General features: G+C 46.8%; 1 long non-coding RNA gene across 2 annotated transcripts in view; it reads left to right on the forward strand.

The window, feature by feature from the left end:
• Positions 1-25,856, forward strand: part of LOC104681266 — a 106,511-nt gene that overhangs the window by 30,471 nt on the left and 50,184 nt on the right. The window lies entirely within an intron of this gene.

Here is a 25,856-nt window from a genome sequence, read left to right on the forward strand (position 1 = left end):
GCAGGGTTCCTAACAGGTCTCGGGGCAGGCTTGGGATTGGGGACCCCTGGTCTAGCAGGCTCCAGCATCAGAAGGGGCTGGGAAGCTCAGCACCCGTGCTAAGTGAAGCACTCCCAGGCAGTGAGTGGTGGGTGAGATTGGTGTGCTCCAGTGGGCACTATTCAGAAAGCTGTGACATGCCCCAGATCCCTAACTGTCAGGAGGCTGCAAGGATGAGAAGGACCTAGGCTACCGTGTCATGTGCTTTCTGCTCTAATCTGTTCCTCATGTATCCGAGGAAGTCTGGGTGCAGCAACAGGTACCTGTCCGATTGCAAGGCTTCCAGAAAACCTCCCAGGGCCTGGGCCTGTGGTCAGGAATGGCCATTCAGTCCATCCAGGCTCAGTTCTCCTACCAAGTCAGGGTCACTGGAGGTCACTCACATTGGGCCGCCAGTTCTTTCCTTCACCCCAAGACTGCTCAGCAGAGCCAGGCTCACCTTGCTACCCTGCAGATGGGCACTACCTGGAATTGATGGTGTCAAGACTTTCATTTCAATCTTTATGGATTTACTTGTCACAATTCCTGTAGATGTTACTTATCCCCTGATCATTGACTTCTCACATTTCCTCAGACCCTCTCTCTGTGCCCATAAATCCCCCTCCTAGCCCTTGTTCTCAGTAAGTGCCTTACCTTCTACTTCATGGAGAAAAGGAGAATCATTCATTAGTAATTTATTTAACTTTCCACCTACAAACTTACAAACTTGGCCCCTACCACAGCCCAACCTCTCCCTGCCAGGACTCCAGTCTTTTTTTTTTTTTTTGAGACAGAGTCTCACTCTGTCACCCAGGCTGGAGTGCAGTGGCGTGATCTCAGCTCACTGTAACCTCCACCTCCCGGGTTCAAGTGATTCTCCTGTCTCAGCCTCCCCAGTAGCTGGGATTACAGCAGGAGTGCACCACCACACCTGGCTAATTTTTTTGTATTTTTAGTAGGGACGGGGGTTTCACCATGTTGGCCAGGCTGGTCTCAAACTCCTGACCTCAGGTGATCTGCCCACCTAGGCCTCCCAAATTGCTGGAATTACATGCGCGAGCCACTGCATCAGGCTTCAGGACTCTAGTCTTAAGGGTTGGGGAGAGGGTCCTCTCCTCCTGTGTGGGAGTTAACCCCCCCATCTGTGTTAATGATCCGGGTCCACCTCCAATGTCTTAAATGGCAGTACTCCCCTCACACAAAAGTCTCCTATCCACCCACCTGGAGTTCTCCTTCCTCCCATCTTCAGCCTCATAGGACCTCCAGGGTCTCCATCCTTCCATTTTCTCCCAGTGGGCCAACCCTCTCTCAGCAGCTTTCTTTCCTATCTAGGCAGGACTCCCTGGGTTATAATCTGAGCTACTCCCACATCAGTAACCCAGATTCTCTTGTGTTCCTGGCTTTCTGCCCAGCAAAACTCTGACCTGGATTCACTCTTGCCTCTGCCTCTCCTGTGCTGCCTGCCCCTGGCCTGGCTGAGTGCCACGGGGGTTGGGGGCAGGGGGTAGCTCATGCCAGAGTGAATTGGGAGCACAAGTTTGGCCTCAGCTGGCTCTCAACATCAGCCATTTCCTTATCCTTGCTCAGCTCCAGCTTCTCTCCTGCTCAACAATGATTCTAGAACTTACTTCTTTCCTCAAGCCTCCTCTTTTCCCAGCCATACCTGTGAGAAAATGGAGCCCATCAGGAGTGACCTTCAACTTCCCATGCCCTTAAGTTCAAAGTCATCTTTTGTTAAGAACTGTGCAGATTTTGCTGTACTTACAAGCTAACCAATGAGCCTGCCATAGTTCTATGGATGCTGGTAGAAGACACAAGACTACTGGATCAGAGACGAAGGACTTTATTACTCATGGTGCAGCAAGCAACATAGACATCATGTTTGTGTCACTTCTCTTTATTCCTCAAGCCCCATGAGAGTGAGACAGAGAGGCGCAGGTGGGTGTTGCACACACAACCTACCTACCATGCCATTGCAGGACAGCTGAGAATCCCTGAGATAAGGGAACCACAATCTTTTATAATGGGCTGCAAGCAAACCTGCCCTTGTCCAAGAGGGAGACATTATGTTTATTATGTTGGACAGTGAGGAAATGGGCCCTCTGCTCCAGAGGGAGGCACTATCTTTATCTTCCAAGGCAGTCTGCTATACAAACGTTTTTTTTTTTTTTTGTTTTTTTTGTTTTGACAGAGTCTTGCTCTGTCACCCAGGCTAGGGTGCAATGGCACAATCTCGGCACACTGCAAGCTCCACTTCCGGGGTTCACGCCATTCTCCTGCCTCAGCCTCCTGAATAGCTGGGACTACAGGCACCTGCCACCACACCTGGCTAATTTTTTGTATTTTTAGTAGAGACAGGTTTCACCGTGTTAGCCAGGATGGTCTCGATCTCCTGACCTCGTGATCCGCCCGTCTCGGCCTCCCAAAGTGCTGGGATTACAGGCTTGAGCCACCACACCTGGCCTATACCAACATTCTTGAAAAGAGCCCAGAACAAAAGGGCAGTTAGTCCCTCTGCTCACAGCATGATCATGCCCATGCCCCCTCACCTTATTGCTCCAGACTCTCCTCCTCCCAGGGACAGCCAGCCTCTTCACTGTGACCTCCCACTCTTCAGCTCTTGCTTCAGCAGCCCTGCCTGCGCCCTCTGCAAGGTCCTTATCACAGCCTTCGAATATGCCCCGAATAGCTCATCCTAAAAAGCAAAGCGAAGCAAAACAAACAAAAAATGCGGTTGAGCTGGCCCCCTTCATAGCTATTGTCTTTTTCTTTTGTTCAAGTTCTTGGTGGAGAGTCTATTCTGTCTCCACTTCTTTTTGCATCTGACTTCCTTACCTACCATGCCATTGAAATTGTACCCACTGAAGTCACTAGCAACCATCATCCTTCCAAAGGGAGTCCACATTTTCCAGTTCTAATTCTGCTGCATCTGTCTCTCTGAATTTGACACTTAGCTCCCAGTAACTCCAGCTTGCAACTCTTTGCTCTCATGGTTTCAACAACTAGCTTTCTGTTTGTGACTCCTGAATTGGTCTCCATCTGAGGCCCAGATCTCTATCAGCTGCACACCTGTTCAGCTATGTATACAGACCATCCCTGGAGCCCTGCATTACTTTTTTCTTTCTTACTTATTATTATTTTTTTAAGTCAGAGTCTCACTCTTGTCCAGGCTGTAGTGCAGTGGTGCAATCATGGCTCCTGCAGTCTTTTTTTTTTTTTTTTTTTTTTTGAGACAGAGTGTCACTCTGTTGCCCAAGCTGGAGTGCAGTGGCATGACCTCAGCTCACTGCAACCTCCACCTCCCGGGTTCAAGCGATTCTCTGCCTCTGCCTCCCAAGTAGCTGGGATCACAGGTGTGTGCCATCACGCCCAGCTAATTTTTTGTATTTTTAGTAGAGACGGGATTTCACCATGTCAGTCAGGATGGTCTCAATCTCCTGACCTCGTGATTTGCCTACCTCGGCCTCGCAAAGTGCTGGGATTACATGCCCGGCTGGCTCCTGCAGTCTTAAACTCCTGGGCTCAAGTGATCCTCCTGCCTTTAGCCTCCCATGGAGCCAGGGGTATAGGCATGTGCCACTCTACCCATCTAATTTATTTTTGTTTTTATTTTCACACAGACAGGGTCTTGCATACACAGAGGGCCAACTTTTCATGGGTTTTTCAGTGCTAACTATGGGACTTGAGTATGTGTGGATTTGGTTTGGTTATACAGGCAGTCCTGGAACCAATCCCCCATGTATAATAAGGGATGACTGGCCGGGCGCGGTGGCTCAAGCCTGGAATCCCAGCACTTTGGGAGGCCGAGACAGGCGGATCTCGAGGTCAGGAGATCGAGACCATCCTGGCTAACAAGGTGAAACCTTCCGTCTCTACTAAAAAATACAAAAAACTAGCCGGGCGAGGTGGCGGGCGTCTGTAGTCCCAGCTACTCGGGAGGCTGAGGCAGGAGAATGGTGTAAACCCGGGAGGCGGAACTTCCACTGCACTCCAGCCTGGGTGACAGAGCGAGACTCCATCTCAAAAAAAAAAAAAAAAAAAAAAAGGATGACTTTATGTAAATATAATTATATAATATATACTTATAAAATTGTACTGCTTTTTATAATTACAGAATTTCTTTTACTAGAGGTTTTTTTTTTGTCTCGTGTATTTGAATTACCATCTTCTTTCAGCCTGAAGATTCCTTTAATATTTCTTGTAATGTGTGTCTGCTAGCAATAAATCCTCTTTTTGTTTACTTAGAAGTGTCTAGGTGCGTGCCACCACACCTGGTTAATTTTTGTATTTTTAGTAGAGATGGGGTTTCGCCATGTTGACCAGGTTTGAGTCCACTTTCCCTGGAAAGTGGGGCTGCGGCGTTCTCATACTGGAAGTCCATCTTTTGCAATTTTTTTTTTTTTTTTGAGACAGTCTCACTCTGTTGCCCAGGCTGGAGTGAAGTGGCACACTCTTGGCTCACTGCAGCCTCCATCTTCCAGGCTCAAGTGATTCTCCTGCCTCAGCCTCCAGAGTAGCTGGGATTACAGGTGCCCGCCACCTCACCCGGCTAATTTTTGTATTTTTAGTAGAGATGAGGTTTCACCATGTTGGCCAGGCTGGTCCAGAACTCCTGACCTCAAGTGATCCACCTGCCTTGGCCTCCCAAAGTGTTGCGATTACAGGTATGAGCCACCGTGCCCGGCTGCAATGGTTTTTAATTTAATGTTGACTTCCTCATTGATTTGTCATCTTAAAATTCTGTTTTTTGAATCAGGAAAATTGAGCTGGATGTTTGATAAATCTAAGGAATTGTTAACTTTTAAAATGTGTGGCTAGGTGTGGTGGCTCACACTGTAATCCAGCACTTTGGGAGGCAGAGGCAAGATGATATCTTGAGCCGAGGAGCTTGAGACCAGCGAGGGCAACCTAGTGAGACTCCATCTCTATTTTAAAAAAGAAAGAGGCCGGGTGCAGTGGTTCACACCTGTCATCCCAGCACTTTGGGAGGCCGAGGCAGGCAGATCACCTGAAGTCAGGAGTTTGAGACCAGCCTGGCCAATATGGCGAAACCCCGTCTCTACTAAAAATACAAAATTTAGCCTGGGGTGTTAGCAGGTACCTGTAATCCCAGCTACTCAGGAGGCTGAGACAGGAGAATCGCTTGAACCTAGGAGGCGGAGGTTGCAGTGAGCCGAGATCACACCATGGCACTCCAACCTGTGAGACAGAGTGAGACTCCGTCTCAAAAGAAAAGAAAGAAAGAAAATGTGTGATAGTAGCATTGTGGTTATTTTTTTAAAATGTTCTTATTGTTAGTAATACATACTGAATATTTACAAACAAAAGAATATGATATATGGGATTCTTTAAAAATAACCAAGTCTGGGCCGGAAGTGGAGAGTGGCTGGGGACACAGATGAAATGAATTGGCTGTGAGTGGATCATTGTTGGGGCTGCATAATGGGCATATGAGGGTTCATTACAATATTCTCTCTACTTTTGTATATATTTGAAATTTTCCCTAATAAAAACGTAAATTTTTCTTTTTAGCTGAAATATGCTTCATTAGATATTTTAAAACTATAAGGTTATCCTTAACTTCAATCAAAGGCTTTAAAAGTATATATACATGTTTTTCACAAGATGAACTATGGATTACGGATTTGCAAAACCAAGATATCAGAACTGCAAGTACTGTATGTTCTAAAACAACCATGTGTAAGCATTTTGTAAAAACACATTTTTACTAAAATCTCAGTATCTGAAATTGGCATGAATGTCAAGCAAGTTCCGAATCAAAATGTATTAGATGTTCTAATTATGTATCAGAGGCTGTTTTTGTCATTTCAATCAAAACCATTTTTAGATGATTAATTATTTTATGAAGAAAAGCAATGATGAAAATTGTTTTAGTTGTATTTCAAGAGTTTATAAAAAGACAAATTTATGCATTGAGTTGAAGCTGAGTAGAAACCGAGTTTGGAAAAAGAAAATACAGTTGATGGCTTAAATTTGAATATGAACCAGATATTCTAGGTCAGTCAGAAAATGGATTGTTAGCACTTGTGATTCACACAGTTAGAACCTACTGCTTTTCGGGGTTTAAGAAGTTTCTTTTTTATTTTTTTCTGTATACTCATTAATGGGAAGACTTTTTTTTTTTTTTAACTTCTTGAAAATGTCAACATTTTGAAAAAAACATTATTTTATCATAAATGAGAAACTAATTTTTTTTTGAGACCGAGTTTCCCTCCTGTTGCCCAGGCTGGAGTGCAGTGGCACGATCTTGACTGACTGCAACCTCCGCCTCCTGGGTTCAAGCAATTCTACTGCCCCAGCCTCCCAAGCAGCTGAGATTACAGGTGTGTGCCACCACCCACAGCTATTTTTGTATTTTTAATAGAGATGGGGTTTCACCATGTTGGCCAGTCTAGTCTCAAACTCCTGACCTCAGGTGATCCACCTGCCTTGGCCTCCCAAAGTGCTGGGATTACAGGTGTGAGCCACTGTGCCCGGTCAAACCATTTTTGTTTAATCTCATTTGTACACGGTTGTCAATCGTGCCTATCCAATGAAGCCTTCATAGAAGGCCCAAGAAGACAGAGTTTGGGGAGTTTTCTGGATAGCGGAGCATGTGGAAGTTCCAGGAGGGTGGGGTGCCCAGGAAGGGCATGGAAGCTCAGTGTCCCTTCCCCATACCTTGCCCTATGCGTTTCTTCATCTGTATCCATTGTGATATCCTTTACAATTAAACTGGTAAACTTAAGTGTTTCCTGCTCTGTGAGCCGCTCTAGCAATTTAATTGAACTTGAGGAGTGAGTCATGGGAACCCAAGTTTATAGCCGGTTAGTCAGTAGCACAGGTAATACAACCGCTGGGGGTTGCGATGGGAATTGGAAGTGGGAGGGAGCAGTCTTGTGGGACTGAGCCCTCAACCCCTGGTCTGATGCTGTCTCCAGGCAGATGGTCTCAGAAGTGAACTGAATTAGAGGACACCCAGCTGGTGTCCGCTGCAGAACTGATTGCTTGCTTGTTAGCAGGGAGAGATCCGCACACATCTGGTCACAGAGGTCTTCTGTGTTGATTGTTGTTGAGTGAGAGCAGAGGAAAAACGCGTGTAGGAAATGCGCACAAAGGAAATGTGCACGTGTGAGAGGGTGGGGCAGAGCTGGGAGCCGGATCCTCATCTTCCCTGGGAGACATCGGTAGATATCTAAAACGTAATTGTCAATGCACACATGCAATTTCAAAGTGTGGAGGTAAATGCCAAAGGCTCAGCTGGAAGATTTGAAAGTGGCAGACTCTGTGTAGATGAAATAGCAGGAGAGTAGCTGGGGACTACTGATTTTGAAAAACAAAATTCTCACAGGGAATTCACAAGTTGGATTTTGTCCTCAGGCCCAGCATCTAGAAAATAAGCCCGAGCTCTGATGCCTGTCATTCAAGGCTCCCAATGAGCTGGACTTCGCCTGCTGCTCTAGTAAGATTCCTGCCTTATATTTTCTGCAACAGCATCACCTACTGTCTTGTAGGCCCCACATGTGCATGTTGCTGTCCCGCCCCATTCTTGCTTCTGCTTCCTCTTTGCTTGGTTTGCTATTTCTTCCTTCCACCCTCCACCTGCCCCACCATCACCTTTTTCTCCTGCCTTCCTGTGGGTTATTTTACTTTTAGCATTCTGTTTTTGTTTGTTTGTTTTTTGAGAGACAGAGTCTCACTCTGTCACCCAGGCTGATGTGCAGTGGCATGATCTCAGCTTACTGTAACCTCTGCCTCCCAGGTTCAAGCGATTCTCCCGCCTCAACCTTCCGAGTAGCTGGGATTACAGGTGCGCACCACCACACCAGGATAATTTTTGTATTTTTAGTAGAGATGGGGTTTCACCATGTTGGCCAGGCTGGTCTCGAACTCTTGGCCTCAAGTGATCCACCCACCTTGGCCTCCTAAAGTTCCAGGATTACAGGCGTGAGTCGCCATGCCCGGCTCCATTGTTTTCTTTATTCCCCATGTTCCATGTTTTCTTCTTTTATCATTTCCTTCCTGTTCGAAGAGCTTCCTTTAGTTATTCTTTCAGGGTAGTTCTGGGGACAGTTCTCTTAGTTTTCTTCATCTTGTCTGGACACTACTGCTTTCCTTGGGTCAGTCTATCATTGTGGCAATACCACGTTGCCTTAATTACTGTAGCTGTGTAAGCATCTGGATATCTGGTGATGTAAGGCCTCTGGCTTTGTGGGATTTCTTCAGTATTGCTCTGGCTATTCTTGGCCTTTTGCATTTCCAAATGTTTTAGAAGCCGCTTGTTATTTCTACAGAAAATCCTGTTGGGATTTGGTTGGGATCACATTATAGATTAATTTGGGTAAATGGGATATCTAGAAACATTATATATAGTTCCATGTATTTGGGTTAATTTCTCAATAATATTTCAGTTTTCAGTATGCAATTGTGCTCATTTTTCCGCAAATGTATATCTAGGCGTTTGGTCCTTTTTTTTTCAACTTAAACATACTTTATTTACTTTATTAAGAACTTATTGTACATAAAATGTCTTATGTGGTTGATCTGAGCTTCGTTCACGCTGACTTCAGGGGGTCTGGTTTTCTATGCTCAACATTGTTTGATTGCTGCTGCTGTTGCTGTTGGTTTTCTTTCAGGATCAAGGTGGGTGCTTTCATAGATCTTATTTTTCATTCCTTCTCTGGAGATTCTTTCCTGGATTCTTTGCTTTGCATAATTATATCTCCAATGAAACCAGCTTCCCAAAGTCACCAAGATAAATCCCCCTACTCCAACATCACATGATCTTCTAATTCTACCTTCCCCTTCGTGCGGCTCGCCGGGCTCCAACGGGGGGCCATGGGAAAGATTCCGCGCCTGCGCCCGCCTCTGTTTGGTGCTTTTTGATGTTATTGTAAACAACCTTGTTTTTAAAATTTAATTTCTTTATTTTTTCGTTGCTGACATATCAAAATGCAATAGTTTGTGTAATTATCTGTGTTTTGAGATCTTGCTAAATTCACTTTTAAATTTATGTATTTTAGGCCGGGTGCAGTGGCTCATGCCTGTAATCCCAGCACTTTGGGAGGCCGAGGTGGGCGGATCACAAGGTCAGGAGTTCAAGACCAGCCTGAGCAACATGGTGAAACCCCATCTCTACTAAAAATACAAAAATTAGCCGGGTGTGATGGCGCGTGCCTGTAGTCCCAGCTACTCAGGAGGCTGAGGCAGGAGAATCGCTTGAACCAGGGAGGTGGAGGTTGCAGTGAGCCGAGATCGTGCCATCGCACTCCAGCCTGGGTGACAGAGTAAGACTCCGTCTCAAAAAAAAAAAATTATTTATTTATTTATTTATTTATTTATTTATTAGTGATGGAGTCTTGCTCTGTTGTTCTCTAGGCTGAAGTGCAGGGTTACGACCACAACTCACTGCAGCCTCAACCCTCCAGAGTCAAGTGATCCCCCCACCTCGGTCTCCCAAGGAGTAGCTGGGACCACAGGTGCACACCACCATGCCTGGCTAATTTTTATGTATTTTTAGTAGAGACGAGGTTTTACCATGTTGGCTAGGCTGGTCTTGAACTCCTGTGCTCAAGTGATCCACCTGCCTCGGCTTCCCAAAGTACTGGGATTACAGGCATGAGCTACGGTGCCTGGCCTAGTGTTTAATGAGTACAAAGTTTCTGTTATGCATGATGAAACAGTTCTGGAGATGGACAGTGGTGATGGTTGCACAACATGATAGTGTTTGCAATTGTTGAATACATAGAGGGAAGGGTCCCCCTCCTACCAGGGAAGCTGAAGGACTCATGGCCCTCTCCCTATTCATGGCAGCCAGAACACAAGCACAGGGCAGAGTCTGCCACCTGGGTGCTCCTGGGACTTCGAATCTTGAGAGATTGCTATAGAGATGCAGAGATAAACAGAGTTTCTTTTTTTTTGAGATAGAGTCTTGCTCTGTCACCCAGGCTGGAGTGCAGTGGCACAATGTCGGCTCACTACAACTTCCGCCTTCCGGGTTCAAGCCATTCTCCTGCCTCAGCCTCCTGAGTAGCTGGGAGTACAGGTTCCCACCACCGCGCCCGGCTAATTTTTTTTTTTCTTTTTAGTAGAGATGGGGTTTCATCGTGTTAGCCAGGATGGTCTTAATCTCCTGATCTCGTGATCCACTCGCCTCTGCCTCCCAAACTGCTGGGATTACAGGCATGAGCCACTGCGCCTGGCCAAGATAAACATTTTTTTACAACTGTGCATGGAGAGATCAAGAGTCCACTGGGCTGGTGGCAGATCCCTGGTGGCAGCGATACAATGGTGTTGTCCCAAATGGACAGTTCCAGCGGCAAGATCTTGGATGCAAGTCTAACTGCCTGGTCACATGATCACTTATTTGAAGTCAACTTTATACTCTATGAAAGCACTGAGAACTGGATTAAGAAACAGAGGACATAACTGAGATCGTATGTGTGTGTAGGCATGGGTGTGTGGTGAGGGCAGTGCCACCCAGTGACCTCCAGCTGGTACTCTGAAACTGTGCATGCCTCCCCAGCCTCCAATCTACTCTGACTGAGTCCTCTTGGGAAACTCCCAGAGGCTGCACGTTTCCCCAGAATGCAAGACCAGGCAAGCTCTCCTTTCTGCTGCTGGTCCCTAGTGACAGTCTCCCACCTCAGCACCAAAACAAAGCAAGTCCTCACCTGCTCCTTTCCCCAGGGAGCCCTGGATCTCAGATGTACTTGCCAAGTCCTGTGTGATTGCCTCCCTGGCTGCTGTCTTACTTCAGAGAGGCAGTTGTAGGGACAGAGAGAGTCAGGGACATCGGCTACAGCCACTGTTCCCCAAGAATCCCTTAGCTGGGTTCCCTTGGAATAAAAACGGAAGAGGGGAGGAATGCCAAGGAAGAGAGCACTTGGAACATCTCTGAGCTTCAAACACGCCAAACGGCAGTAGAGCACTTAAGAGAGTGGACTCCAAAGCCCAACAATCTCAGCTCTATTTGTTAACCGTGTGAACCCAGGGGAAATTACTTAGACTCTCTATGCGTCGGTTTCCTCGTCTATAGCACAGAAATGATGATAGTACCAACTTCATGAGGATTGCTGTGCTCATTAAATGTGCTTGCAACAGTTCTGGAAACAGGAAGTGCTATACAAACGTTGGCTGATACAGTCCTGAGCAGATTGAAAAGTGATGTGTTGGGGACAGACCTAGGCCTTGAGAAAGACTGGACTCTTTGTGGAGGAAGAACTACACTGCCAGGCATCGGACAGGGTAAGAGCTGGACTCTGCATGCAAACCTGGTGTCACCAGATCTGTTGGACTGCTGACAAAGATGGCATTGGCATTGAACGCACACCCCTTTGCAATGAGACTTTATCACTCCTCCTAACAAGAGGCTGAGTCTGTTTACCCACCTGCTGAATGTTGGCAGCTGCATAGGAAACGCCACGCTGGAGCAGAAAGAAGCTGATCCCAGCACAAATCGCTGATCTATAAAATCATAAGCAGATACACGGTCATTGTTTTAAACCTTCAGATTTTGGAAGACTTGGAGGGCAGCTTCACAGGTAGTGAGGTTGTTCTTGGGCCCTGTCTTTAGGGTAGAGCTGCTGCTTACACCCAGGGAGCCCCAGGAGTGGTGGCATTTTTTTCCTGGGCTCCAGCAGGCATCTCATGACGTGCTGTTTGTTTATCCCTTACCCACAAAGATGGAAGCCATTATTTCTTATATCACTTCTCTCTTTTTTTTTTTTTTTTTTTCCTGAATCAAGCTCTTACTCTGTCTCCCAGGCTGCAGTACAGTGGTGCCATCACAGCTCACTGTAACCATGACCTCCTAGGCTCAATCATCCTCCTGCTTCAGCCTCTTTTTATTTTTATTTTTATTTTTTTAGATGGAGTCTCGCTCTGTCGCCCAGGCTGGAGTGCAGTGGCCGGATCTCGGCTCACTGCAAGCTCCGCCTCCCGGGTTCCCGCCATTCTCCTGCGTCAGCCTCCGGAGGAGCTGGGACTACAGGCGCCCGCCACCTCGCCCGCCTAATTTTTTCTATTTTTTTTTAGTGGAGACGGGGTTTCACCGTGTTAGCCAGGGTGGTCTCCATCTCCTGACCTCGTGATCCACCGGTCTCGGCCTCCCAAAGTGCTGGGATTACAGGCGTGAGCCACCGCGCCCAGCCTGCTTCAGCCTCTTGAGTAGCTGGGACTAAGGTATGCACCACCACACTCGGCTAGTTTTTTGTTTTGTTTTTGTAGAGATAGGGTTTCGCCATGTTGCCCAGGCTGGTCTCAAACTCCTGGGTTCAAGCGATCTGTCTGCCTCAGACATCCAAAGAGATTACAGGCATAAGCCACCGTGCCTGGCCATCACATCACTTCTTGAGAAACTCTAGATGCTGGACCTGATTTCTGGGGAAATACAAAGCTGTAAGCAGGTTAAAAGACAATGACTAATTTTGGAGGACTGCACAACCAAAGGAAGGGAGACACCCAGAACTGCCCTCTACTGAAGGAGAATGAGGAAAGGGCCAGATGGGAACTTTAATCAAATAATAATAACTGTCCTTGCCAGGCGCAGTGGCTCTAGCCTGGAATCCCAGCACTTTGGGAGGCTGAGGCAGGCCAATCACCTGAGGTCAGGAGTTTGAGACCAGCCTGGCCAACATGGTGAAACCTCGTCTGTACTAAAAATGCAAAAATTAGCTGGGCATGGTGGCGCACACCTGTAATCCCAGCTACTCAGGAGGGTGAGGCAGGAGAATCGCTTGAACCCAGGAGGCGGAGGTTGCAGTGAGCCAAGATTGCACCATTGCACTCCAGCCTGGGTGACAGAGCGAGATTCCATCTCAAAATAATAATAATAATAATAATAAATAATAATAATAAGCATCCTTTCAAAATAATAAGAGCCTTTTCAGATCAAAGAGATTGTATTAAAACATTTTAAAAGATAATGTTCTGGGACCAAAAAAAAAAAAAAAAAAAAAAAAACGAAAAACCAAATCTCATGATTTTCCAAGCTTAAAATTTCATTAGCCAACTTGAGAAAAGAGAATGGTCTTTGTTGAAATCCAAATAATTGGTACATAGGAAAAAAAATTAGAAGATGTAAGTTATAAAACAAAGAAGAGACTTGGAGGATAGGTCCCAAAGGGAAAAAAGAGCAGAAGGGAAGATGGAGAAGACAGACACATTCACCGGCCAGTGGGAAAGATTTTCCCGCTTTGAGAAAAAGAGAATTGAATTTGCAGATGAGAAAGGCTCACGGACACCCAGGTAGGATTACCTCTGAAAAGACAGATGTCTAGGCCTATCCTGGTGAAACTCCTGAAGGAGAAAGAGGAAATGTGGCCGGGCGCGGTAGCTCAGGCCTATAATTTTGGGAGGCCAAGGTGGGCAGATCACCTGAGGTCAGGAGTTCAAGACCAGCCTGACCAACATGGCGAAACCCCTTCTCTACTAAAAATACAAAAATTAGCTGGGCATGGTGGCGGGCACCTGTAATCCCAGCTACTTGGGAGGCTGAGGCAGGAGAATCACTTGAACCAGGGAGGTGGAGGTTGCAGTGGGCCGAGATCACGCGACTGCACTCTAGGCTGGGCGACAAGAGGGAAACTCCATCTCAAAAAAATAAATAAACAAATAAAAAAGAGGAAGTGTTGCCAGCTTCCAAGGGCAAGAGCATCTCCTTAAAAGGGAAAGAGAAGTAGCCTCACATTGAACTCTCTCGTTTCTAACATTAGAGGCTGGAGGACAATTTGGCAAGAGGACGAGGTTCTTATGAGATGTGTGGGTATGTTTATACATTCACAAATGCCCCCAGCCAGAAGTGATGTGTGTCTCCACGCCCAGCTAAGCACTGTGACGAATGATAGTGCTCTGGTTGTCTAAATGGTGTCTGCCTAAGTAAGAAACATACCTATTCCCTTGGCCCAAACCCCTTTCTTGCCAAGCCTCTCTTCCGGACCCAAATTGTATCGCCTGACATGGTCCTGATTTCGCTAGTCCCTGACTCTGAGACGATGATACTCATCGCTGTTTTCTGACACCCCTGAAACAACGAGCAAGGTTAGAAGAGTACAGTGAATCTGTAAGAGAGGAATTCTCCACCCATGCCTGGGGTTGGCTCTGTCAAGAGTTTGTCTTTCATCTCCTCCTATGCTCAGGAGTGCTGTGCTTACGCGAAATGGTAGGGCGTGCAGACCCTGTTTCTTCCTGCCCTCGTGCTCAGCTAAGGGTAGACACCATGTCGTGCATCACCCTGGGTGTGCTATTTGCCTTGAGTTTTTTTTTTTTTGTTTTTTTTTTGAGGGGGGCTGGGGGGACAGGGTCTTCTTACTCTGTCACCCAGGCTGGAGTACAGTGGCGCCTATGATCATGGCTTACTGCAGTCTTGAACTCCTGGGCTCAGGCTATCCTCCCACCTCAGCCTCCTGAGTAGCTAGGACTATAGACGCACACCACCATGCCTGGCTGATTTTTGTATTTTTAGTAGAGATGGGGTTTTGCCACGTTGCCCAGGCTGGTCTTGAACTCCTGAGCTCAAGGAATCCGTCTGCCTTGGCCTTCCAAAGTGCTAGGATTACAGGCGTGAGCCACCACACCCAACCTGCCTTGAGATTCTGAGGAAGCTGGTGTGTGTGTGAGTGTGTGTGTGTGTGTGTATGTGAAGGGGGTCAGGGTCAGGCCTCTGGTTCCCAGTTCCCCAGTGCCAGCACAGAACTATTCTTTGTGTCCACCCAGTATGTGATAATCCAGAGAATGCCACATTTTTGTATTAACTGATTTGCAAACAATTTTGTAGATAAGTATAAATGCTCAAGCTTGGTAAAGTATACTTTTCTCCTTCTGTGAACACAATGTTTGACTTTAAGCTTTCTTTTAAATACAGTCAAGGCGGGGAACAGTGGCTTATGCCATTAATCCTGTGCTTTGGGAGGCCGATCGCTTGAGCCCAAGAGTTCGAGACCAGCCTAGGTAACATCATGAGACCCTGTCTCTACCAAAAAGAGAGAAAAAAAATTAACAGGGTGTGGTGGCACATGCGCAGGAAGCTAAGGTGGGAGGATCGTTTGAGCCCAGGAGTTCGAGGCTGCAGAGAGCCGTGACAGCGCCACTGCACTCCAGCCTGGGTGACAGGGTGAGACCTTCTCTCAAAAATAAATACATACAGTCAACAGGACATGTGAGGACTGCCATGGAGACCAGCATGAATGCAACACTATCCTCTGAGTACACTTTAGACTTTCCATTACTGTCACTGGAAGGGGGTCCCGATCCAGACCCCAAGAGAGGGTTCTGGGATCTCATGCAATAAAGAATTTAGGGTGAGTCCAGAGTAAAGTGAAAGCAAGTTTGTTAGAGAAGTAAAGAAACAAAAGAATAACTAACTATTCCGTAGGCGGAGCAGCCCCAAGAGCTGCTGGGTGGCTTTTTTTTTTTTTTTTTTTTTTTTTTTTGTATTTTTAGTGGAGACGGGGTTTCACCACGTTAGCCAGGATGGTCTTGATCTCCTGACCTCATGATCTGCCCGCCTCGGCATCCCAATGGGTGGCTATTTTTATGGTTATCTCTTGATCATATGCTAAACGAGGGGTGGATTATTATGTTTTCCAGGAAAGGGGTGGGGATTTTTTGGAAATGAGGGTTCCTCCCCCTTTTAGACCATACAAGGTAACTTCCGGACATTGCTGTGGCATTTCTAAGCGGTCGTGGTGCTGGTGGGAATGTCTTTTAGCACACTAATACATGATAATTAGCATATAATGAACAGTGAGGACTACCAGAGGTTACTTTTGTTGCCATCCTGGTTTTGGCGGGCTTCTTTACTGCATCCTGTTTTTGGCCGGCTTCTTTACTGCATCCTGTTTTATCAGCAGGGTCTTTGTGACCTGTATCTAGTGAGCTCCTATCTCGACCTGTAACTAAGAATGTCTAACCCCCTAGGAATGCAGCGCAGCAGGTCTCAACCTCATTTTACCCAGTCCCTATTCAAGATGGAGTCACTCTGGTTGAAGTGCCCCTAACATTACTAACACACACATCTGTCCTGCTTCTGAATCTCTCTTGATCTCTCCAATGCACCCTCAACCCAGCAGCAACTTTTGGACCCTTTGCCTACTCTCACTGTTAGAGGCTTCAAAAAGCCCCACCTGATTCCTCACTGCAAAAAAGAACAAGATCAAAAACTGCTGATCCTAGGCTGGGCGTGGTGGCTCACGCCTGTAATCCCAGCACTTTGGGAGGCCGGGGCAGGCGGATCACCTGAGGTCAAGAGTTTGAGACCAGCCTGGCCAACATGGCGAAACTCCGTCTCTACTAAAAATACAAAAATTAGCTAGGTGTGGTGGTGGGCGCCTGTAATCCCCACTACTCGGGAGGCTGAGGCAGGAGAATCGCTTGTGCCTGGGAGGCGGAGGTTGTAGTGAGCCCAGATCGTGCCATTGCATTCCAGCCTTGGCGACAGAGCAAGACTTTGTCAAAAACCAAAAACCAAAACCAAAAGACTGCTGACCGAGAAGCAGAGAATTGCGAGACGTGTTAGATTTGTACTTTAACCTTTTAAATCCTCTGAAACAGCTGAATTAGTTGTCTAAGTCCCAGGCATGTGAGAAAAGAGGAAAAATGTTGATTAACGTTAAATCCGTAAGTGTGTGAGCACTTACACCAGTGGCTCTGAAAGGAGGAAGGAAAAGAGAGAGGCTGGGTTAATGAAAGAGAAATTATGCTGCAACCTTTAATGGATAAGCCATGGTTTACCCGTTGGTAAAACACTTACTTCCTGGCCCAGGCTCTGAATCATTACAGGGGGACTCTTTGGGAAGAACACATAGTTGGAGGCTGTTAGTCTGGTTTTGCATTGCTATAAAGAAATACCTGACAGTGGATAATTTATAAAGAAAAGAGGTTTAATTGGCTCATTGTTCTGCAGGCTGTACAGGAAGCATGGTGCCCACATCTGCTTGGCTTCTGGTAAGGCCTCAGGGAGCTGTCATTCATGGCGGAAGGTGAAGTGGGAGCAGGCATGTCACTTGGAGAGAGAGCAACAGAGAGAAGGGGGAGGTCACAGACTCTTAAACAACCAGATCTTGCATGAACTGAGCAAAACTCACCTAACACCAAGGGGATGTTGCTAAGCCACTCATGAAGGATCTACCCCATGATCCAGTCACCTCCCATCAGGCCCCACGTCCAACATTAGGCATCATGTTTCAACATGAGGTTTGGAGGGAACACACATCCAAACTGTATCAGAGGTCTTAGAGTTTGGAAGCCCGAACTTGCACTTGGGGTTTTTGGTCTAAGCTTGAATGAGTCAAGGAAAAGGATGGGGCTGGGCATGGTGACTCACGCCTGTAATCCCAGCACTTTGGGAGGCCGAGGCGGGCAGATCGCTTGAGGTCAGGAGTTCAAGACCAGCCTGGCTAAGATGGTGAAACTCCATCTCTACTAAAAATACAAAAATTAGCCGGGCATGGTGCACTCCTGTGATCCCAGCTACTCAGGAGGCTGAGGCAGGAGAATTGCTTGAACACAGGAGGCAGAGGTTGCAGTGAGCCAAGATCACACCATTGCACTCCAGCCCGGATGGCAAGAGTGAGACTCTATTTCAAAAAAAAAAAAAATTTTTTTTTAATAAAGTTAATTTTTTTTTATTTTTTATTTATTTATTTTTTTAGACGTAGTCTCTGCTCACTACAACCTTTGCTTTCCAGGCTCAAGAGATTCTCCCGCCTCAGCCTCCCGAGTAGCTGGGATTACATGTGCCTGCCACCACGCCCAGCTAATTTTTGTGTTTTTAGTAGAGACAGGGTTTCACCATGTTGGCCAGGCTGGTCTCGAACTCCTGACCTCAAATGATCCTCTCGCCTTGGCATCCCAAAGTGCTGGGATTACACGTGTGAGCCACTGTGCCCCACCTAATTTTTTTTTTAAATAATAGCGAAGGGGTTTTGCCATATTGCCCAGGCTGGTCTCAAGTGATCCTTCCCCCTCAGCCTCCCAAAATGTTGGGATTACAGGTGTGAGCCTCCATAGCTGACCAGAGTGGGAGCTATGGTTTTTTGTTTGTTTGTTTTTTAGATGGAGTCTCGCTCTATCACCCAGGCTGGAGTGTAGTGGCACTATCTTAGCTCACTGCAACCTCTGCCTCCCAGGTTCAGGCGACTCTCTTGCCTCAGCCTCCCAAGTAGCTGGGATTACAAGTGCTTACCACCACGCTAGGCTAATTCTTTGTATTTTTAGAAGAGACAGGTTTCGTTATATTGGCCAAGCTGGTCTCAAACTCCTGACCTCAGGTGATCCTCCCACTTCTGTCTCCCAAAGTGTTGGGATTCCAGGCATGAGCCACCACATCTGGCCAGAGTGGGTGCTCTATTTTATGGCAGCTTCTTTTATTGAACAGATTATATGTTCCTGTCCAAATTTTATTTCAAATTTATGAGAGAACTAGGCTTCTGAGAAAGCCAGTTCTAAATGTATTTCTGGTAGAATTTTCATAATAAGGAAGAGAGACTAGATAATACCATGTGACCTTATATAAGAAAGGGATGTCCGGTTCAGGGTTGGACTTACTCCCAGAATTAGAGGCAACTGTGTGAGTTAAAACCACCCAGAAAGGCCTCCATATTCGGTGGCCTCTCCCAGAAGTAGAGCCTAAGCCAGGAATTTGGGGTATGTGGTTCACTGAGGGAGGGCTGGTCAGGACACACCTATAAAGGAGAGAAGAAAAGGATAATCAAGTGAAGTCTCAGGTGAAGGGCTTGGCTGGAACTGCCAGGATCTCAAGCTAGATCCCAACACGGAATTGTCCAGTCACCTTTTGTACCCCTTAAGTGAGACATCAGCTCCCCAGGAGTGGGGATGGGGTGGAATGTCCCAAGCATGTCAGGGTGAGAGGCTCTCCAGGAGCCTCCAGAGAAGGTCACAGGTGTCAGCTGGGTAGTGTTTTGCTGGCTGGTAAAGGGCATTTGGGTGGGTCCCTGGCAATCGTTATTCACACAAGCCAGAGTTCTGCTTTTGATAGTATTCAGGAAGTTATGGAACTATGGTATTAGAAACACAAACTAAAGAGATGTCATCTTTTTTTGAGGCTGAAGACAATGATCCTTCTCAGAAGCAGGTGCCTTATTCCACCTTCCCCCACCTCGTGTGTTTCTTTGGACAGTGTCCTAGATGGTAGCACTAATTGCACCCCTGTTATGCCACCAGCTCTTTCTTGGTAAGCTTCTGAAGCACAAGTTAATAAAATGAGTGTAGCTGATGAATATGCTAAATGATAATGTGTTCTGTTTTCTTCCTGCCTGACATGTAAGATAATCTGTTAGATGTCTGTAGTGGTGTGTGACGGGATGGGAGGATTCCATTTTTTGCATCTTTATTACAGTGGGTCTTATGTACTAAAGCATTTTAAGAGATTCTCCTTATTTCCCAAGAACACAAGATAAGATGTTTACTGCGTTTTTAGGTTGTGTAATTCAGGTGATTGTTTGGTATATTCACGTTGTGAAACTGTAACCACTATCTTCTTGCTATTTATTCTTACAGCTCCCTGCCCCTCCCCAATTGCATCACACTGCATGCTTAGCTTAACTGTCTGTCTTCCCTTAGACCGCGAGTGAGTCTATGAGGACAGGAACTGTATGCCTTCCTAATCAATTTTCAGCACCTTGCCCAGCCTGGCACAGGACAGGCACTGAACAGAAATTTGTTGAATAAAGGCCCTGAGCAGTGGCTCATGCCAATAATCCCAGAACTTTGGGAGGCTGAGGCAGGAGGATTGCTTGAGCCACGGAGTTTGAGACCAGCCTGGGAAACATAGTGACAGCCTCGTTATGCTTTATTTTAAAACATTATCCAGGCATGGTGGCGTGCACCTGTGATCCCAGCTACTCAGGAGGTTGAGGTGGGAGGGTGGCTTGAGCCCAGGAGATTGAGGCTGCAGTGAGCTGTGATCACACCACTTCACTCTGTTACAGGCAGGTCTTTGTTCTTAGAGCTCCCAAGACGGGGGCGGGCTGCTCCCAAGATGGCAGCAAGCCTTTTGTTCTCTGACCTGGGGTTCTTGGCCTCACGGATTCCAAGGAATGGAACCTTGGGCCATGTGGTGAGTGGTATAGCTCTATTAGAAGCCATGGGTCATGGAAGAGAACCGTGAAACCCAGTGACTAGTGTTCAGCTCAATCAGGATGAACCTGGGACTGAGCCGTGCAGGAACAATGGCGAGCCTTTAGCCCGACTGGGAGCAGCAACGGGTGCCTCGCTGGATCAGAAATGCAGCAGACACCTTGCCCAGAGTCAACAGTGGGTCTGAGACGGTGGTGAAGAGCAGTGGTGGATGGTGAGCGAAAGCTCACCTCGAGCAGTAACAAACACGGACCAGAAGAGTGTGCAGTTGCAAGATTTAACAGAGTGAAAACAGAGCTCCCAAACAATGGGAGGGGACCCAAACGGGGTTGCCACTCTCTGCTCAAATGCCTGGGTTTATATCCTGATCATTGTCCCTCCCCCTGTGCTCTCAGGCGATATATGATTTGACTATTTCTTTACCTCCTGCTTTAGCCTAATTTGTATTTTAGTAAGCCCTCTTTACTACCTGATTGGTTGGATGTGAGCTGAGTTACAAGCCCTGTGTTTAAAGGTAGGTGCAGTCACCTTTCCCAGCTACGTTTAGGAATTCTTAGTCGGCCTAGGAAATCCAGCTAGTCCTGTCTCTCAGTCCCCACTCTCAACAGGAAAACCCAAGTGCTGTTGGGGAGGTTGGCTGACGACCGCTCTAACTGCTTCCTGCTGAATTGGGGCATAGCAGGGGTTGTACAGTTGAGATTTCCTTGGGAGGGGTGCCTTGGATGTCATTAACATCGGAGCATGGGCTAGCAGGCTGGTCCAGGGGTCTGCGGTAGATCTTAGCCATGGACTGCATCTGGGGCTGCATTTGAAGAACGACTGGTTGTTTTACGGCTTCGATTCTGGAAGAGACAGACTTAAGAAGGAGGTTACGGATAGAAGGAGGTTGAAATGTATGGTCTGAAGTGCAGGCGATTATTTCTGTGGCACACTTCACAGGCCCTGACTATCTGCTTGACAGTTTTGAAAAGGCGTGGTCCAGTAAATAATGATTTGGCCATCTGATGGGTGCTATCAATGCCTAAGTGAAAGGTTTGGTGAAGGGTGTTAAGTAATTTCTATTGGTTAGCTGCAGGCAAAAGTATTTTTCCTTCTTCGGTGGCTAGCCATCCTGAGGGGAGGAAACTATGTCCTCATGAGGTTCCCCATTCTATTTCTCCTGCTGAGTGCTGGGGCTTGGTTTCCTGGAGGGGATTACCCCAATACTAGGGGTCCTTCTATAAGGATTTCTAATGGAGGGTCCTGCCTTGCGGCTCTTTTGGCTTCAGTATCTGCTTGGCAGTTCCCTTCTGTTTCCCTTTCCTTTCTGATGACCCCGGCAGTAAGACTGCCACCTCTTTAGGTTTCTGTACAGCCAATAATAATCTCCTAATGGCTTCCTGATGTTTCATGGGTGTTTCCTCGGAAGTTAGGAATTCCCTTTCTCTCCATATTGCTGTGTGGGCGTGGAGGTATAGGTAAGCATACTTAGAGTCTGTATAGATAATTATCCTTTTTCCTTCTCCTAATTCTAGTGTATAATGGCCCCAGCTTTTGCTAGGATGTCTCTCCCTAACAAAGGAATAGGGCTTTCAGGCACAATTAGAAAGGCATATGAAGAGAGTAAAGTTCCCCAGTCACAACTTAGTAGCTGGGAGAAGTATCTAGTGACTGCTCATCCTAGGACCCGTTGGATAGTGACAGATCTGGAGGGCAGTTGTCCGGGACAGAAAAGTAAGACTGAGAAGGCAGCACCAGTGTCCAGGAGGCAGTTAACCCCCTGGCCCTCAATGGTCAAGCTTACCCCGGGCTCTGTGAGGGTGATGGCATGGGCTGGTGCTTGCCCCGGGCACCCTCAGTCCTGCTGCTGGATCATCTGGTTAGTGGCTTCTGACTCAGAGAACTTTTGTCCCCAGGAGCAGTGGGCCTTCCAGTGATTCCCTTGACATAAGGTGCATGGATGAGGGGGCGGCTTACTTCTATTCCGCCAATCTTTTTTAAAGTGTCCTTGTAGACCGCACTGGAAGCAAGCACTATTAGGCATTTGATTTTTCCAGCCTTTCCCTGTTCCAGAGCCTCCAAAGTCCACTTGCCTGAGGGCCATGACTAAAGCAGTGGCCTTTATTTTTTTATCCTGTTTGTCCTGTTTCGCCTGCTCCTCCTGATCTCTATTATGAAAAACTGAGATTGCCAAGTTCAGTAGGGTTTCTAAGTTTTGTTCCGGGCCTAAGGCGGATTTTTGAAGTTTTTTTTCCTAATGTCTGCATAAACTTATCCTTTAAGATTAGTTACCAGCTGACTGATAAACTTACCCTTTAAGATTAGTTGGCCTTCAGTAGAGTCAGGTGAAAGAGAAGTATGCTTGCTCAATGCCTCCCTTAGTCTCTCCAGAAAGGCAGTAGGAGTTTCTTCCTTTCCCTGTGATATAGTGGACATCACTGAATAATTTATAGGCTTTTTCCTAGTTTTCCTTAGTCCTTCTAGCACGCAAGTTAGTAAATGTTTGTGGCGTCAATTTCCATGTTCTGATTCTGTATCCCAATGAGGGTCTGCACTGGGAACTGCCTGCTGGCCTGTGGGGAATCGTTCTTTCATCTGTTGTCATCCTATCACTGACCTGACTGAGATACCAGAGATCGCCAAACTCTCAGGCTGCAGTTATGGCGGCGCTTCCCTCATTTGGGGTTAGTGTCTGATTTAGCAGTAACATTATATCTCTCCATGTCAGATGAAAGGATTGTCCTAACCCTTGTAAAACATCAATATAGCCATCAGGGTTATCTGAGAATTTACCTAGGTCTATTTTAATTTGCTTCAAGTCTGACAGGGAAAAAGGTATATACACTCTGACTGGGCCGAATTCTCCAGAATACATCTTAGGGGCATTTTGCCTGGGGGGAACGGTTCCCATCTGAAAAAAGAACATAGGGATGCCAGCACCCCTGGTCATTTTCCGATGAGCGTTAGTCCTAGCGCGTCCTCTATGGTCTGAATGCTTATTCCTTTCCAGGGTGCATAACCACCCATGGACCTCTGCTTATCGGATTAGTTACGCTCACTGATGTAGCAGTCCTGTACCCATTTTTCCACCTCTCTTGACCACAAAGAAAGGGGGCTGCTGGATTCTAGCGGTCCTTTACCAGCTTGCCCAACATTGCCTTTGTTCTCAGGGGTGAGTCCTGGAGCTGGGCTGGGTTCCTGAGTATTTCATAACCACCCAGCTGCCCCATCAAGATGCATTCCCACAAACAATAGTTCTTAGGCAAATTCATTTCAGAGAGGGGGTAGGTAACCTTTTGGGTCAGGATTGAGATACAATGTTTTGATTCTGTAAGTAGTTTAAGGCTTGGCTGAATGCAAACAGCTGGCATGTTTGAGGAGACCAGTTATTAGGCAATTTTTCTAACTCTGCTTCTACAAAGAGTTTCCCTAACAATTACTGAATACCCATTGTGTTTTTTTCTCCTCGATCACCTGGGAGGAGCCATCTATCCATCGTGTCCTGAAGGGAGTTCCTCTTAGGTCTGGTCCGACCTTTGTACGGTAATTAAGATTTAAATCCTCTGTTAGGAAACCTGCTGGGTTAAGGGAATTTTCAGTAGTTAATGTTAAATCACCCTTTTCTAACATAATAGACCTGTACTTTAAGATTTTTGACTTAGTAAGCTACATTTTTGCTTTTTGACTTAGGATAGTTCTGAACTGGTGAGGTGTGCCCACCATGAGGTTTCCTCTAAAGGTTGTTTTTCTACGTTTAGCAAAGCAGTTGCCGCTACCGACTGAATGCATTTGGCCCATCCACGGGTTCCTGGGTTAAGGATTTTTGATAGGAAGGCTACTGGTTGTCAATGGCCTCAGTGCTTTTGGGCTACGCCCTTGTTTACACTGACGACAAGGTAGTAATGGAGTGTTGTAGGGTCAAGGAGACCTTCAATGACCAATTATAGGTTTTAAATTTACCCCGGCTTTTAAAGGAATAGGGTACACTGTTTTTTTCCTTACTACTTCTATCTTTCTCTTTCTCTCTCTCTCTGCCTCTCTCTCTTTGTAGATGGATTTTGGGAACACAGTGGAAGAACGTTCGCTCATTGCCCCCATTTGCCACTATAGGAATATGCATCTCCCTTTAATTTACTCAATTTCTTTTCATCCTATTATCTATTATGTTGTTGTAGACTCAGTTCCAGTGGTTAAAGTACTGGGTTATCAGTTCTAAGGCCCTGGCAAGGGTGATGGTGAATGGGTCCCACATAACTGCCCATGTTGAGAGCTGTATACCTACATTAGGAGGGGCACCAGAGACAAGACTCCCTGGGTTCACAGCCTAGATGCCTAAGGACACAGCATAGAGCTTCCTTAGATCCCTTTGGAGATACAACCTGCTCTAATACGTGGGAGAGGAAGTGAAAGTCTGAAGCATTAGTATCTAGGAGGCAGGGATTGGAGGAAGTAGATTAAGAGGTAAGGAGAATTTGGGGGCTACAGTTTCAAGAAAGTCATCGTCGGGACCCAGGAGGTAGGGGTCAGAAGGAGAGGCGCAGGGGCGCATGCATGGACGACCGCTGAGTGGAGACTTCTTCCATGATCTCAACTGGTTAATGCTGGGAGTTCGGGACGACAGCTTTCTGCCTCTAGTCGACCCTTGGCTTCCCCAGGAAAATTGTGAAAGCGGAAGCTGGTTCCAGGCAGACCAACGCTCCCAATCGACAAGGGTTGGGGGTTGTTAGAAAACCTTTTCCCAGGAAGCCTCACACCTGAGTCTTAAGTCCGGCAGCCATGCTAATTGTTTTTAACCGGCCGACAGGTGCCCAATATTTTCTTACAATTCTAAGGAAGGACAGGACAGAAGGACAGAATAGCAAGTGAAAGTGGTCCAATATTACTTACTGCTTTGGAGAATCCCATACAAGCCACCAGATGTTACAGGCAAGTCTCTGTTTTTAGAGCTCCCAAGATGTGGTGGGGCCGGTCCCAAGATGGCAGCAAGCCTTTTGTTCTCTGACCTGGGGTCCTTGGCCTCACGGATTCCAAGGAATGGAACCTTGGGCCATGCGGTGAGTGTTGTAGCTCTATTACACGCCATGGGTCATGGAAGAGAACTGTGGAACCCAGCAACTAGTGTTCAGTTCAATTAGGACAAACCTGGGATACAGCCTTTAGCCCAATTGGGAGCGGCAACGGGTGGCTCGCTATATCAGAAATGCAGCAGACACCCTGCCAGATCCAGAGCGGTGGAAGTCAACAGCAGGTCTGGGACGGTGGAAGTCAACGGTGGGTCTGGGACGGTGGTGAACAACAGTGGTGGACGGCGAGCAAAAGCTCAGCTCGAGCAGTAATGAACACGGATCAGAAGAATGTGCAGTTGCAAGATTTAACAGAGCGAAAGCAGAGCTCCCGTACAATGGGAGGGGACCCAAATGGGGTTGCCACTCCCTGCTCAAATGCATGGGTTTATATCCCGATCATTGTGCCTCCCCCTGTGCTCTCAGGCGATATATGATTTGACTATTTCTTTACCTCCTGCTTTAGCCTAATTTGTATTTTAGTGAGCCCTCTTTACTACCTGATTGGTTGGATGTGAGCTGAGTTACAAGCCCTGTGTTTAAAGGTAGGTGCAGTCACTTTTCCCAGCTAGGCTTAGGAATTCTTAGTCAGCCTAGGAAATCCAACTAGTCCTGTCTCTCAACTCCAGCCTGGGCAACAGAGTGAGATCCTGTTTCAACACAAAACAAAAAAGAGGGAAAAAATTTGCTGGGTGAAGA

This window comes from Rhinopithecus roxellana, chromosome 19 (assembly GCF_007565055.1).
Source record: "Rhinopithecus roxellana isolate Shanxi Qingling chromosome 19, ASM756505v1, whole genome shotgun sequence".
NCBI lineage: Eukaryota > Metazoa > Chordata > Mammalia > Primates > Cercopithecidae > Rhinopithecus > Rhinopithecus roxellana.